Source organism: Amblyomma americanum, chromosome 4 (assembly GCF_052857255.1).
Source record: "Amblyomma americanum isolate KBUSLIRL-KWMA chromosome 4, ASM5285725v1, whole genome shotgun sequence".
Taxonomy (NCBI): domain Eukaryota; kingdom Metazoa; phylum Arthropoda; class Arachnida; order Ixodida; family Ixodidae; genus Amblyomma; species Amblyomma americanum.
Genome location: NC_135500.1, coordinates 158,768,011 through 158,779,397, shown reverse-complemented (window position 1 = coordinate 158,779,397; position 11,387 = coordinate 158,768,011). Strand labels below are relative to the sequence as shown.

General features: G+C 46.9%; 1 non-coding gene across 1 annotated transcript; it reads right to left on the bottom strand.

Moving 5' to 3' along the window:
- Positions 1–1,802: 1,802 nt before the first annotated feature.
- TRNAR-UCU (transfer RNA arginine (anticodon UCU)) lies at positions 1,803–1,875 on the bottom strand. Its single transcript has one exon. It is a non-coding gene; the product is annotated as a tRNA-Arg (tRNA).
- Positions 1,876–11,387: the final 9,512 nt, after the last annotated feature.

Genomic DNA, 11,387 nt, shown 5'->3' with positions numbered 1-11,387 from the left:
CCTTCGATAACTATGCATGCTAGGTCTCCCGCAACTCCCGTCCCTGAAACCGAACCCATAAGTTTAGCAAAGACGAGCCTATATTTTCCTGCGCTATACACGTTTGCTTTTCTTGTTTCTGACGCCGTCGACATATATTAAAGCGGCTTGGAGGTCATAAGGATTTATGAAGAGTGCCATCAGAAAGAACTTTTCCCAAACACGCAAGCAAAACATTTGAAGTCAAGATTCACCATAATTAAAATTTTGTGTTAACGTCAGCTAAGGCCGCTATGCTACATATATTAAGCGAAGGCATTCTCTCTCCCTCCCCTCTTTCACCCGCCGCCTCTCCACTCTAGCACAGTCGTAATTTTGACGAGCTGCTGCCAGCTACTAGACATCTGCCACGAAAAGAGGAAACACCACTTTTACTGCCCGTTTTACTGCTGCACACAACTTATTGCGTGGCTGCGATGGTAGTAGCGATTGCGGACTCACGCCAACTTTTTGTTACTCTATTAGCTAACTCTAACCATAAACCGTGTTAACACGACCTAGTCCAGGAAGCGTTTGGACTCCCTCATTTGATAAGCACTTCAACAAGTGCACAACACAGTACTTCAGATGAAGCGGAGGTAAATTCCTGATGCGCGTAACACGCTTGCACCAGGACTATGTTAACTAAAAACGCTGTAGAATTATCAAAAAAGAAATGTCGTTACTCTGTCCGCGATTCAAACAAAGTAGAGTGTGTGATTCGAGAAAATTCTCGCGGAAAGAAGCAAGTTTTGCAGAATGCGCCTCTAGTAGTGTTTTCCCCCTAGAAATACTGAGAGGCTTCGGTGCATGTGCTGCACGCTCACAGAGCACACTGCACGCACTGATTCCAAAAATACAGAAATATTTATCTTGTCGGTATGTTACAGTTGCCACGTCTCCGGTTCTCTCGACTTGGCTGTTAGTTCTGTGCACTTTCGCAATAATTTCATGGCTCATTGACTGCACCGCAATGCTAATAGGTTATGCACTCTGCCGCTGTGGCCAGGGCACTGCACGCACTTGCGAAGCCTGAAATTTGCTCGCAGATGGTAGCACATAAAGCAGCAATCAAAATTCTCGCTGAGGCAACTCACCGTTCGCGGTAAATGGACGATTTGTTTACGAGTAGTTCCAAATGCAGTAGGCGTGGTAACGGTGGCACGCCCTCTTTTTTTCAGGGGTCAAAACTGGGACTAGTGGAGTGCAAGTTTATCGCGTTTTCCACGGCACTAATTTAGATCATTCGCATAAGAAAGCGCTCTCACTCCAAGTGACAGATGGCGTCTGTCTTTACAGGCATTGTTGGAAATGTAGCTGCCTTATTAATGAATATGACAAAAGGTATAATAACAAATAAGTCTGTAAAATCGGCACGCGAGATATGAGAGGCTTCCTTCAAAAAAAGAAAAAAAAAGGAGCGAGCCGTTCGCTTTACGTTTCGTCACCCACTCTAGTCGAAAAGTTTATTACAACGCTTAGAAAAACGTGGACAACCTTGTTTCTCCTTGAATGTATTCATTTTTATTTATCAGGTGCGGCAGATATTGGCAGTTACTAAATAAATACAGCTGTCCACGCCTCCTCCTGCTGTGCTGTGGGTCCTTTTTGTGCGCGGTTCTACACATCTGATTAAGGCAGAAACTAACGAATCCACGTGGCGACACTTTTTTGGCTTCCGCGGCGCGAGTCATTGAAACAATGCGGAAAGATGAAGAAGCATATTTAAGCAATTCTCGGACAAATAGAGAAAATAAAAACAATTCACTTCCCATGGGAAGCTGCATCCCTACCGGGATTCGAACCCGGGACCTTTGGATTAGAAGTCCAACGCGCTATCCACTGCGCCACAGGGACCGCACGTGCACCGCTTAGCGGAAAAAAGACCCGGCGTTGCGGGCACTGCACTTGAAAAAAACTAGATGAGCATGGTGCGGAAAGACAGGATTTTTTTTTGTAAGGTCGGCGTAGTTCTTGCCTTGTAAGTGTCTGAAAGGTCATCATCAGCTCAGAGTTTAGTGAACCCGCTAAAGAGAGCTATGAGCAGCAGGGTTCAAACGCGAGGACGGTCGCCTCGGTTGCCGTGAAAGTAGTTCTTTTAAATAAAATTTTCCGCTGAATTCAAGTCGGTATCAAAAAAAAACATAACATGTTGTTTTCACTTGAGTAATGTGCATGAAAGTAGATTACTTAAAACCAGGTTAATCCTAGACAACTAATTAAAATTCTAGAGAAAATACAGCGAGTGTTGTTGCGCTAGTCCGCTTCGCACCAGGTGATTGCCATGCTCCGAGTGCTTCGAGCATCTGTCAGTTCAATATTGGCGCCGACCTTTAACTGTTATTCCAAAAACAGGAACGCAAGCTGTAAGATTACGGCACGCCAAAGTTTAATAAAACTATCCTTGTTTCTTGGTTCCTGATATGACACTCTATGTAGACGATACTGGAAAACTGTTTCAGCTGATTAAGCCATATCACCGTAAATTACTAATACCAAAACAGTGAAGCCCTAATTAAGGTAACAGTTAGGAAGTTTTATCTGCATAACAGATGCGCTCACAATCTCTGCTACCCAGAATGGTGCTTGACGTCAGTCCTTCAAGGGCGGCGCTCGCATCGAGGTAGCCTGAGCACGCTACAAACCAGTCCATGTCTATATGCCCGCAAGATCTCTCAGAGCCCCTGCATATGACTCAGCAGCTAGATCTTCTTTCATATCAGCGAACTTATGAAGGAAAACAAATTCAGGAGTAATGCTTAAAATGCTTAAGTCATCTTATTTTAGGTTATTCTTGCTGCAAATCAACAGAAGCACTCTATCGTAGTCAGTGAATCCGCACTAAGAGTCCTTCGCAATTCAGGTTAGTCTTGTTACTTTGGAACTGTCCAGGTACATTCGTGTGTCGCCTATTCACTCTCAGTCATCCGTTTGTAAAATCGCTGTCAGCCATAGTTATCAATTTTCGGACCAGCGTAAACGATGCGTTCCCACCGTTGAGCTATTCCTCTGCGTGCACGGGATAATTAACCGGCTTGTCGCGAAAACACGGGTTTTATCGACAGAACCTTAGCCCACGAGCAGCAAACTTTACGACGTCTCTGCAGCTGGTCGTGACCAGAAAACTGAGTGCCATACCCGTCGCTTTCTGTAGGACTGGCGTTAGTGATGAAAGAATAGCGACTAGACTACACACAAACATGCCCAGAACAAAAGGAGGGAGGAATTCGGATCTCGTACCGCCCAGCCAAAGAGTGAAGAATGCTGATGAGGCTGACATACCTAGCATGAAAGCCCCTCATCAGTGAGGAATCTATAATGACACGGCTGTTCAAAGCCTTCCCCTCTTTTCCTATATTTAGCAATCCACATCGTGGCATCTAAAACAAAAGAGAGAGAAGGAACTTGGATGATCTCGGTATAGGGGTGGCCTTCTAGAATTTCTCCGGCGCGCTGTTGGCAGAATACAAATCATTGATGCATACAACATAAGTATTCCTCTCAGGCTATCTCTGTTCACACTTCAAGGCTGCTGAATTTGTTTTTACACATCGCAGGACGTTGCACTTCGGTTTTACACGAAGGAAACTGACCAAACAAGATACATTTTACCATTTCGTGTAAACAAGGCGGCCGGTGTGCCCTGACCACGATTCCTCAAAATACGCCGTGCAGCAAATCGTGCATTCAAAATGCCAACGCACTTTCGACCACCGAAAAACGCTTCACCAACTACGCTAGCTTATAACCTTTGCTCTCCATAACGGCTTCGCGAACGCAGGAGGATTGAGTACTGCGCAAGCGCACTTCGGAGAACGACGAGGTCTAAAAAATTGGAGTAAACACCTAAGCTCTGCCTTGAGGGTATGACGCGATAACTTTAGTGTGTTAACGCCCATATAAAGCCCCGCTCAACCAAGCCACACGACCGTGCTTGCGTGGCGTAGGGAGAACATGTACGACTCGGAATGCAGGGGTGCTGGAGGGTTCGAGGGTTCTCCTCAGCTTTTGAGAAGCCCGAGTTGGCAACTTCTCCCAAATCGGCCATGTCACATGACGTCGCACAACCCTGCGACAAATATGTTCCCAGCCATGCCAGCTGTCACCTACCACCTTCAAGAGTCACACCAGTTATTTTTCGCTCACAACGCCGAAGCCTGATTTTCTGAAGAACGGGACCTTTAAAGCTATCACGCTAAAACTGCCGTAAGCTGTTTGATGTCAGCTCACGCCAGAAAAGCTCGGGTGGCTCAAAGCCCTATACTGCGACATATCTCACAACCCATATGCAGCTCGGAGGCGTTAAATGCCACAATGCCCGTAGCACTGCGAGTGCAATGTACTGTACTCTCATGCCACCAAGAGTGTGAAACTGCGAGCATCACAGCCCTAATGTTGTTGCGGTCTATCTAGGACGAATATACAACACAGACCTTATGATTAGCGCGTTCTTGTTTTATAGTTATCATATATGCTCTTGTCGCTTTTCCCACTATTGACCTTCTGGATGTCCGCAGCGAAACGAGGTGGCGCTGCAGTCGCTAGCGAGCTCGAAGCAGACAAAAGGCCCGAGATAGTCGAGTCGCCCCGAGAGCTCAATAAATAAAAAGTCGCTCCTGTCAGCTCCCCTGTGCCGTTTTGATAGAATTCTGTTGTTTTTGCCATGTGGGCTTTGCATGGTATTGTCTCCTGGGAAAAGAATACCTTCATATCAGCCTGGAGGTACCGTCTACGCTCGTCGACATACAATGTTACCCAGTCAGACGTTTCAGGTTAGACTTGAGTGCTATTGTATACGTGAAGAAAGAGTGCGTTATCTCATGTTCTCTCAAATAGAACGAGCGAAGAGTGGCGCTTTCCTGAACTTTCAGAGCTTTCTTCCCTAAGGAGTGACTTCAGAACCGCGTTTATTTTGAGTGAAAAAAGTCTTGGCTGCATTTTGATGGTAACTACTTAGCCGACGCAGAAGGAAGAGATTTTAGATGCGCTTGATTTCAAGAAATTTGAGCTCTACGCTTTCTTTCCATTCTTACTGGATGATGTACTTAAAGACATCGCTAGTAAGACGTCGCTTTAAGACATGCCTGCAACTGCAAAATGGAAACGTCTTCCCAAGCTCGGCCCTCCGTCAGATGCCGCGAGGTGCCGGCTCTTTACAGCGCCCAAGTATGCAATATATGTGCTGCTAGATAAATTGGAGGATATGCTGTGCTCTTTATAGCCTCTTTTGGATCCCGTATTCATAACTTCTATATTTTTTTAGAAGTGGCCAATGCCGTTATCGAAACACATATAGCATCAAGGAAATTTAAATCCTTTTCCCAAAGTAATAGTACACGTGATATGTGTAGCTGACAGTGCTCTGGCGCCATATTTTCCAACGCCTGAATGCCTTTCCTTGCCCTTTTATTATACTGACAGGTGCGTCCTTGCAAGAAACTTCTGACAGCCTGCAAGCAATATGGTTTCGTTGAATTCGTATAAAGATTGAGGCTGATCCTATAGGGCCAGCCTCGCTCTTGGTACGAAATCAGCAAAACCATATTGCTTGCAGGAGTGTGCCGACAAAATAATAGAAAAAGGAAAAATCTTCACAAAATGCGGCTTCTCAACTCGTTTTGAGAATCCTCCATATTTTTTGGGTTATCCATCTTAGGATTGAAAACAGGCATTAATCTACAAAAAAGCAGAAATATAATGCAAATATTGCAATCTTGGTTTACAAAGCTTCAAGTTTCATGCTTTACAATAGTTTGCCAGCCTCGCACAACAAATTAACTCGATTAAATATACTTACTGTTTCCACACCGTAAAGGCGTATAGTTCGTATTGACAACTGCGCATGCCTAGAAGAAAAGCTACGCACGTAGCCGTCATTTTGCCCCTGCTTACAACACGCATCTGAGAAATAGGATTCCTTGAAGATTATACATTTATCTGTCTGGATACATAATCCATCAATCAGGAATATGTTTACTGCATCTTCAATATGCCTCCAATCTTCAATATCCCGCCCGACCTCAGCGAATGTAAACAAATAGGAGCTAGAAAGGGAGATTCCAGGCACGGGCTTTTGCCTTCTATAGGTCGACCTGTAACGCAGCTCAAGGATGGATGCCACCGGAGAGAAAGCCCGCATGGCATTCCTTCGATCGCTCAGCGGGTACACGGAAATGCGTTTACGCATTCGTGTTGCGGGGGCCTTGCTACGTTGATAATGGAGTGTTTTTGTGGCGCGCAAGCGAAGAGGTCTCCCACGCCACTCGTGATTAGGATGCATTGTTATCGACGTATGCTGGCCGCTGAATTTCACGGCAACAGGCTCCACGTATTCGTGTGGATAACCAGCTACCCAGCATTGACACCATGCAGCGGTTGTCTCCTGAAGAGGGGAGGAACAGCGCTCTTCCTGAACACTTCACCGTGCCCCAATTATATTTTTACTTTCGTCTGTGCGGCGGGCCATCTGTCATTTGTCATCCCATATTACGTCATCGCTCGCTAGCTTCACTGAATCTACTGGAATCATTCCATGAACGTTACTTTTCCTTTTGCTAGAGATGCAGGGTTCAAGCATTTTTCAACTGTTGAATATTTTTTTCGACTTTTGCTACACTTTGCTCCACTATGCTACTTCATTTTTCTTTCTGCGGTAGTCTTCCGCCAGTGCTGCTTTGCAATGTGTTAGCGCAGTGATTCTAGGCTACTGGAGTTCTTTTTTTTTACTACAAGTAAGTATAGTGAGACAAAAGAATCATTTCGGAAATAAAGTATATCAAAGGGATAGTGCAACACTTGAAACGCAGCTGTAGTTTTATTGCATAGATCAATTCGCAGTCTGTGGAATTATTGAAAATATTTAATAATTTTTTTATTGGAACACTGCTCGGACACGGAACAAAAAACAAGCACAGAGACAAAGCGCTGCAATGCGCCTTGTCTTCGTGGTTCTGCACGCACACACCGTATATTTCTTTTCTTGTCCGCGCCAGCGCTCTGATTCGATTACTTTACACCACCTTGCCTAAGCTGCATTTTATAACTACAATTCCGGCTACTGACAAAAAAACCTAAGAGTTGACATGGTTATGCAGCTGCCTGGGGGCACCAATATTATACTCTTTTTGCGATATCTGCGTGAAAATGGACACTAAAGCGTACTCCAAGCCCCAAAATTCTGTCGTGTGAGTTATCTATTTCCAGTCTGTTCCTTTCTATAGTCTCCACTGAACACGAATGTTCCGCAAAGATGCCCAGATGAGTATGAAACCACTTCTCATCCAACGCATTTTCTGCTTGGGAGTGACTCTAATCTGTCAAAACCGAGTAAGTCATTTATTCTCGCCCAGGGAAGTTTCTTCTCTATGCATTGGGAATATCTATTACTTGTTTCAAGGAATTGGTACGGAGCGCTGACAGAATGTTTTTCATGTCCACCGGAAGAGTTTAAAGGTAGCCTCCGGGAATTGATTTGGCGATCATTTAGATCTTGATGACGAAATTACGGAAGATTCTTTTACTTACTCAGGAAGGAACATTTTGTTGGGGTCCGTGCTGTCGTGAGAGTTTTTTTTTTAATCTTCTGCATTATGGGAGCCTTTGTGGAAAAGCTGAAGTGATACTATAAAACAAATTGGCAGTGGCTTAGCTCGGCTGTTGCCGGCTGTGCCAGTCAACTTCGAACTACTTAACGGAAATTGTTTGTTATGGACGGGAGACAAGATACAAGGCAGTTTAGGGAAAATTTCTGATGGGCTAGCTCTGTCAGCCCAGGATATACGTAGCGAAAGCTCGGGCTTTTCTGCATCGGAAGACTGCACTCTCTAGATGTGCCATTATTCATGGCTGAACCTTGAGTCGTCGTGGCGGAGTGGTGGCGTCTCCACCTCAAACGCAAAAGGCCCTGGTTCGATTCCGAGCCTCGGCAGAGTGTTTTTATTTTTCATTCAGTGAGTGTGCGGGGGGGGGGGGGGGTCCTGTGGCTCTATACACGCCGCCACCGAATACGTTGGTTAGCGGTTAAGCGCAGGCTCTGTTAAGGCGCGTTTGTACTCCGGCGTAACGCTCCCGCGCTGCAAGACGACGTCACGTCAGCGAAAGCGAGACCCTCTATACTCCAACTGCGCTTGACCGCCGGCGCGTTAGGCTGCTTCGGCGCACTCTGACCGCACTGGGGGAGACTTTGAGCACGTCTCTATTTTGCGCCGAGTGCGCCAGCCGCCGCCTGCCCTGCCAGACCGGCTTGGTTCCGCGGCGAGGCGCGCGTTTTGACGTCATGTGCCTCCTCAGAGCACCGCCACAGCGAAATTGCAAGTTCGTGGCCAGTAAAGCTTTCGCTTTCAAAGAGAGTTGTGACCTGCAGAGACCGTGACTCCGCTCTCCTCCAACTCGTTTGCTTGCGGCTCCATTCAATAGCTTCGCAGTTGGGCGGAGCTGTTCTCTTCGACGTCTCGGCTAATTTAATCCATTCACAGTACACATCTGAAGGTACATGCAAGTGGGCGAAAGAACCCGATCCAGTGGACCCCGTAGCTTCGGAAACGCGCGGAGCCCTTTGAAGCGTTGTGCGTCGGTTTTACTTTCAAGCCGCCAACTTTAAACGCGAGCGCCCTTGAGCACCAATACGTTTTTGTGGCAAAAAAAAGTTAATGACCCGGCCCTTGCAACCGTGACAAACCTCCTCGACGGCGCCTGCTCTACCGTGCAAAAGCGCCGTTCAAGGAATCACAACCCATTGGCCCCAAAGCCTTGGCCAGCCTCCGACGGGCGCGACATGACTACCTTGTCCTCGCCCCGCACTGGGGTCAAGATATTTAATGAGCAATGGCTGCTCACTTAGGAAGGGGAAACGACCCACCGGTGCCTAACCTAACCCTTCTTCCTCAAAAGCATCGCACGCTCTGTGGGGCTGAAATCGCTGAAATGCAGGCAGGAGTTTTTGCGAGAACTTTGTTGGCGGTTTCGGGAACGGGATCCATCGTAACGCTGGCAAGACGCCGGTAACCCCGTTCTAGCCACCCTACCTTCAACGTGCGGCGGCGGTAGATTTCATTCCGGCTGCTGCTAGACCGCACCGCTAGGCTCAGAAATCACGGAGTCTACGTTTACGTCACGTTTGACGTTCCTCCGTCCTGCGACGTCATAAGAGGACGCCGTGACGTTATAAGAGTGCATCGAGTTTGAACCAGAGGGCGGGAAAAAATTTTCAACTTCGAATCCAAATTTCTTTGAAATAAATGCATCTTTCGCTCCCGGACAAGCGGCAACAAAGCCATGAAATTCCGAACTATCAGATTTTGCAAACAAAAAAAAATTGATAGAGTTCTCCTCACTGTCCCTTTAACGTCCCAAAGCGACTCAGGCTAGTCCGCCGTAGTAAAAGGCTCCGGAAATTTCGACCACCTGAGATTCTTTAACGTGCACTGACATCGCACTGTACACGGGTTTCTAGAATTCCGCCTCCATTGAAGTTCTACAGCCGCGGCCGGGATTAAACTCGTGTTTTTCCGTTCAGCAGCCGAGCGCCATAACCACTGAGCTACCGCGGCGGCTCTACACCTTACAGCAACGCAACAAAGTAATATATTTCCGACGCTCAGCGGGATGGGAATTGAGGAACAATAAAACCGCTGTGGAGATGTTACCTTCAGCATCACGTGGCATGATGCTGGGAGGTAGTCTTCACAGGACCGGGACACTGCGCGCTACGGCCAGGGCGATGGGACAACGATGAGCCATGGCAGGAGTGACAGAAGTATTATCCACTGGGACTCAGGGGCAGCGAAACCACCTCGGGGCATCCAAGGTGCCGGGCCGGTGAACACGTGTGCACACGCTGCCGTTCTCAGCACGCACAGCAGTCACTTCCAGTCCTGGAGATAAAAAACCATCACATAGATATCCCTGTTGGCAGCAACCACCAAAACCATAGACCGCCGCCACCACGCCGTAAGGCCAAAGCGCGCGGAATCCCCGTCCTAACGGGCCAAGGAGCAGTTTCAGGCACTTCGATAATCCATTAAAACGGCCACCCTGAGGTGCGTGTGAAACCGAGTGGAGCGCACAAACCGAACTGCCTTTCCCAGGACCAACCAGAACTGCAGGAGGTGCCAGGTGGGTGGTAGCGTAGCGGCCACACAGATGCGCGCGCCTGCACAAAGAGGCACGGGAAGGAAGCCGAGCGCTGGCAGCCATATTTGCTTACCCCGGGTCGGAGGCAATGCATGTAAGTTGGACGACACGGAGGAAGCCGCGTGCCGCACTGCAAGCATTTCTTTCTAGATTATTGCGGCGATTCCCAAAATTTTCTTCCCCTACATATTTGATGCTTGTTTCGCACGCAAGGCATTAGTGTAAACTACAGGGTTTATATTGAGGAGTTGTTTACTAGCTTCAGAAACTTCCAGCTCAATTCCGGTCAATACATAATTAAAGTCAAGCCATAACTCCAGAAGTGCGAGCAAAAAATGCGGCAGTTTTGTCCAGCCACGGCGATGAAGGAACAACAAAGAGTTTGTGGTTCGCTCTCAGAAAATAGAGCAGCCTTCTGAATGGTTAAGGCTCCAGCTATGGCAAACATCTTCAGAGCCGAACACGGGAACAGCCACCTCTGACCAGCTGGTTTAATAAAATTTCAGGTGGTAATTGTTGCGGTGTCCATGATTTTGGAATTAATGTTTTTTTTTATTATTTTACGTGCGGTTACCCGATTGCTGACAAAACGCCGAAATAAGTTTTCTCCGACAACTTGCATATATTAGTTGTTCGAAGCCTGTTTTGATAGTTGACCGTTGAATAACAGGAAGCACTCAGTTCAAATAAAATCTGAGCAAGACAAGTCGAAGCGCCCCATAACCTCTGCGAACGGGAACTTTTTACTGACACGACACAAAAAAAAAACTGGTTCAGAACAGGAATAAAATGGTGCTATGTTACTCCTATGCCCGCAGTTGGTGACAGGTTTGCAACCAGTAGATGAATCAATTTTATTTCATCGTGGTGGAATAAAATTCTAGAGTCGGGCAATTGAAACGGTGTGTATATCTCTTTCAAACCGACATTTCAGTAATTTGTGTTAAGCGTGTGGCGACACTGATCACGTGAATCATAGAGATCACGCACAAAAGCTATTACAGCTTAAAATCGCTTTCATCACCCAGGGATCTCGCATGTTGTCAAACTCAATGGTTCTCTGTGCGCACCTAGCGTACATGTCTGCAGTGATAACGGCAACAACATGTCCTGCATTCTTTTGTGACGCCACTGCAGATTCGTTTCGAAGTTTCCAGAAAAGCTGCTCTTCTTCTGCTTTAGCGAGATTAGGATTTGTTCTCACTGAGCCCGCAATGACGGCTACCGCGCGGCAAGAA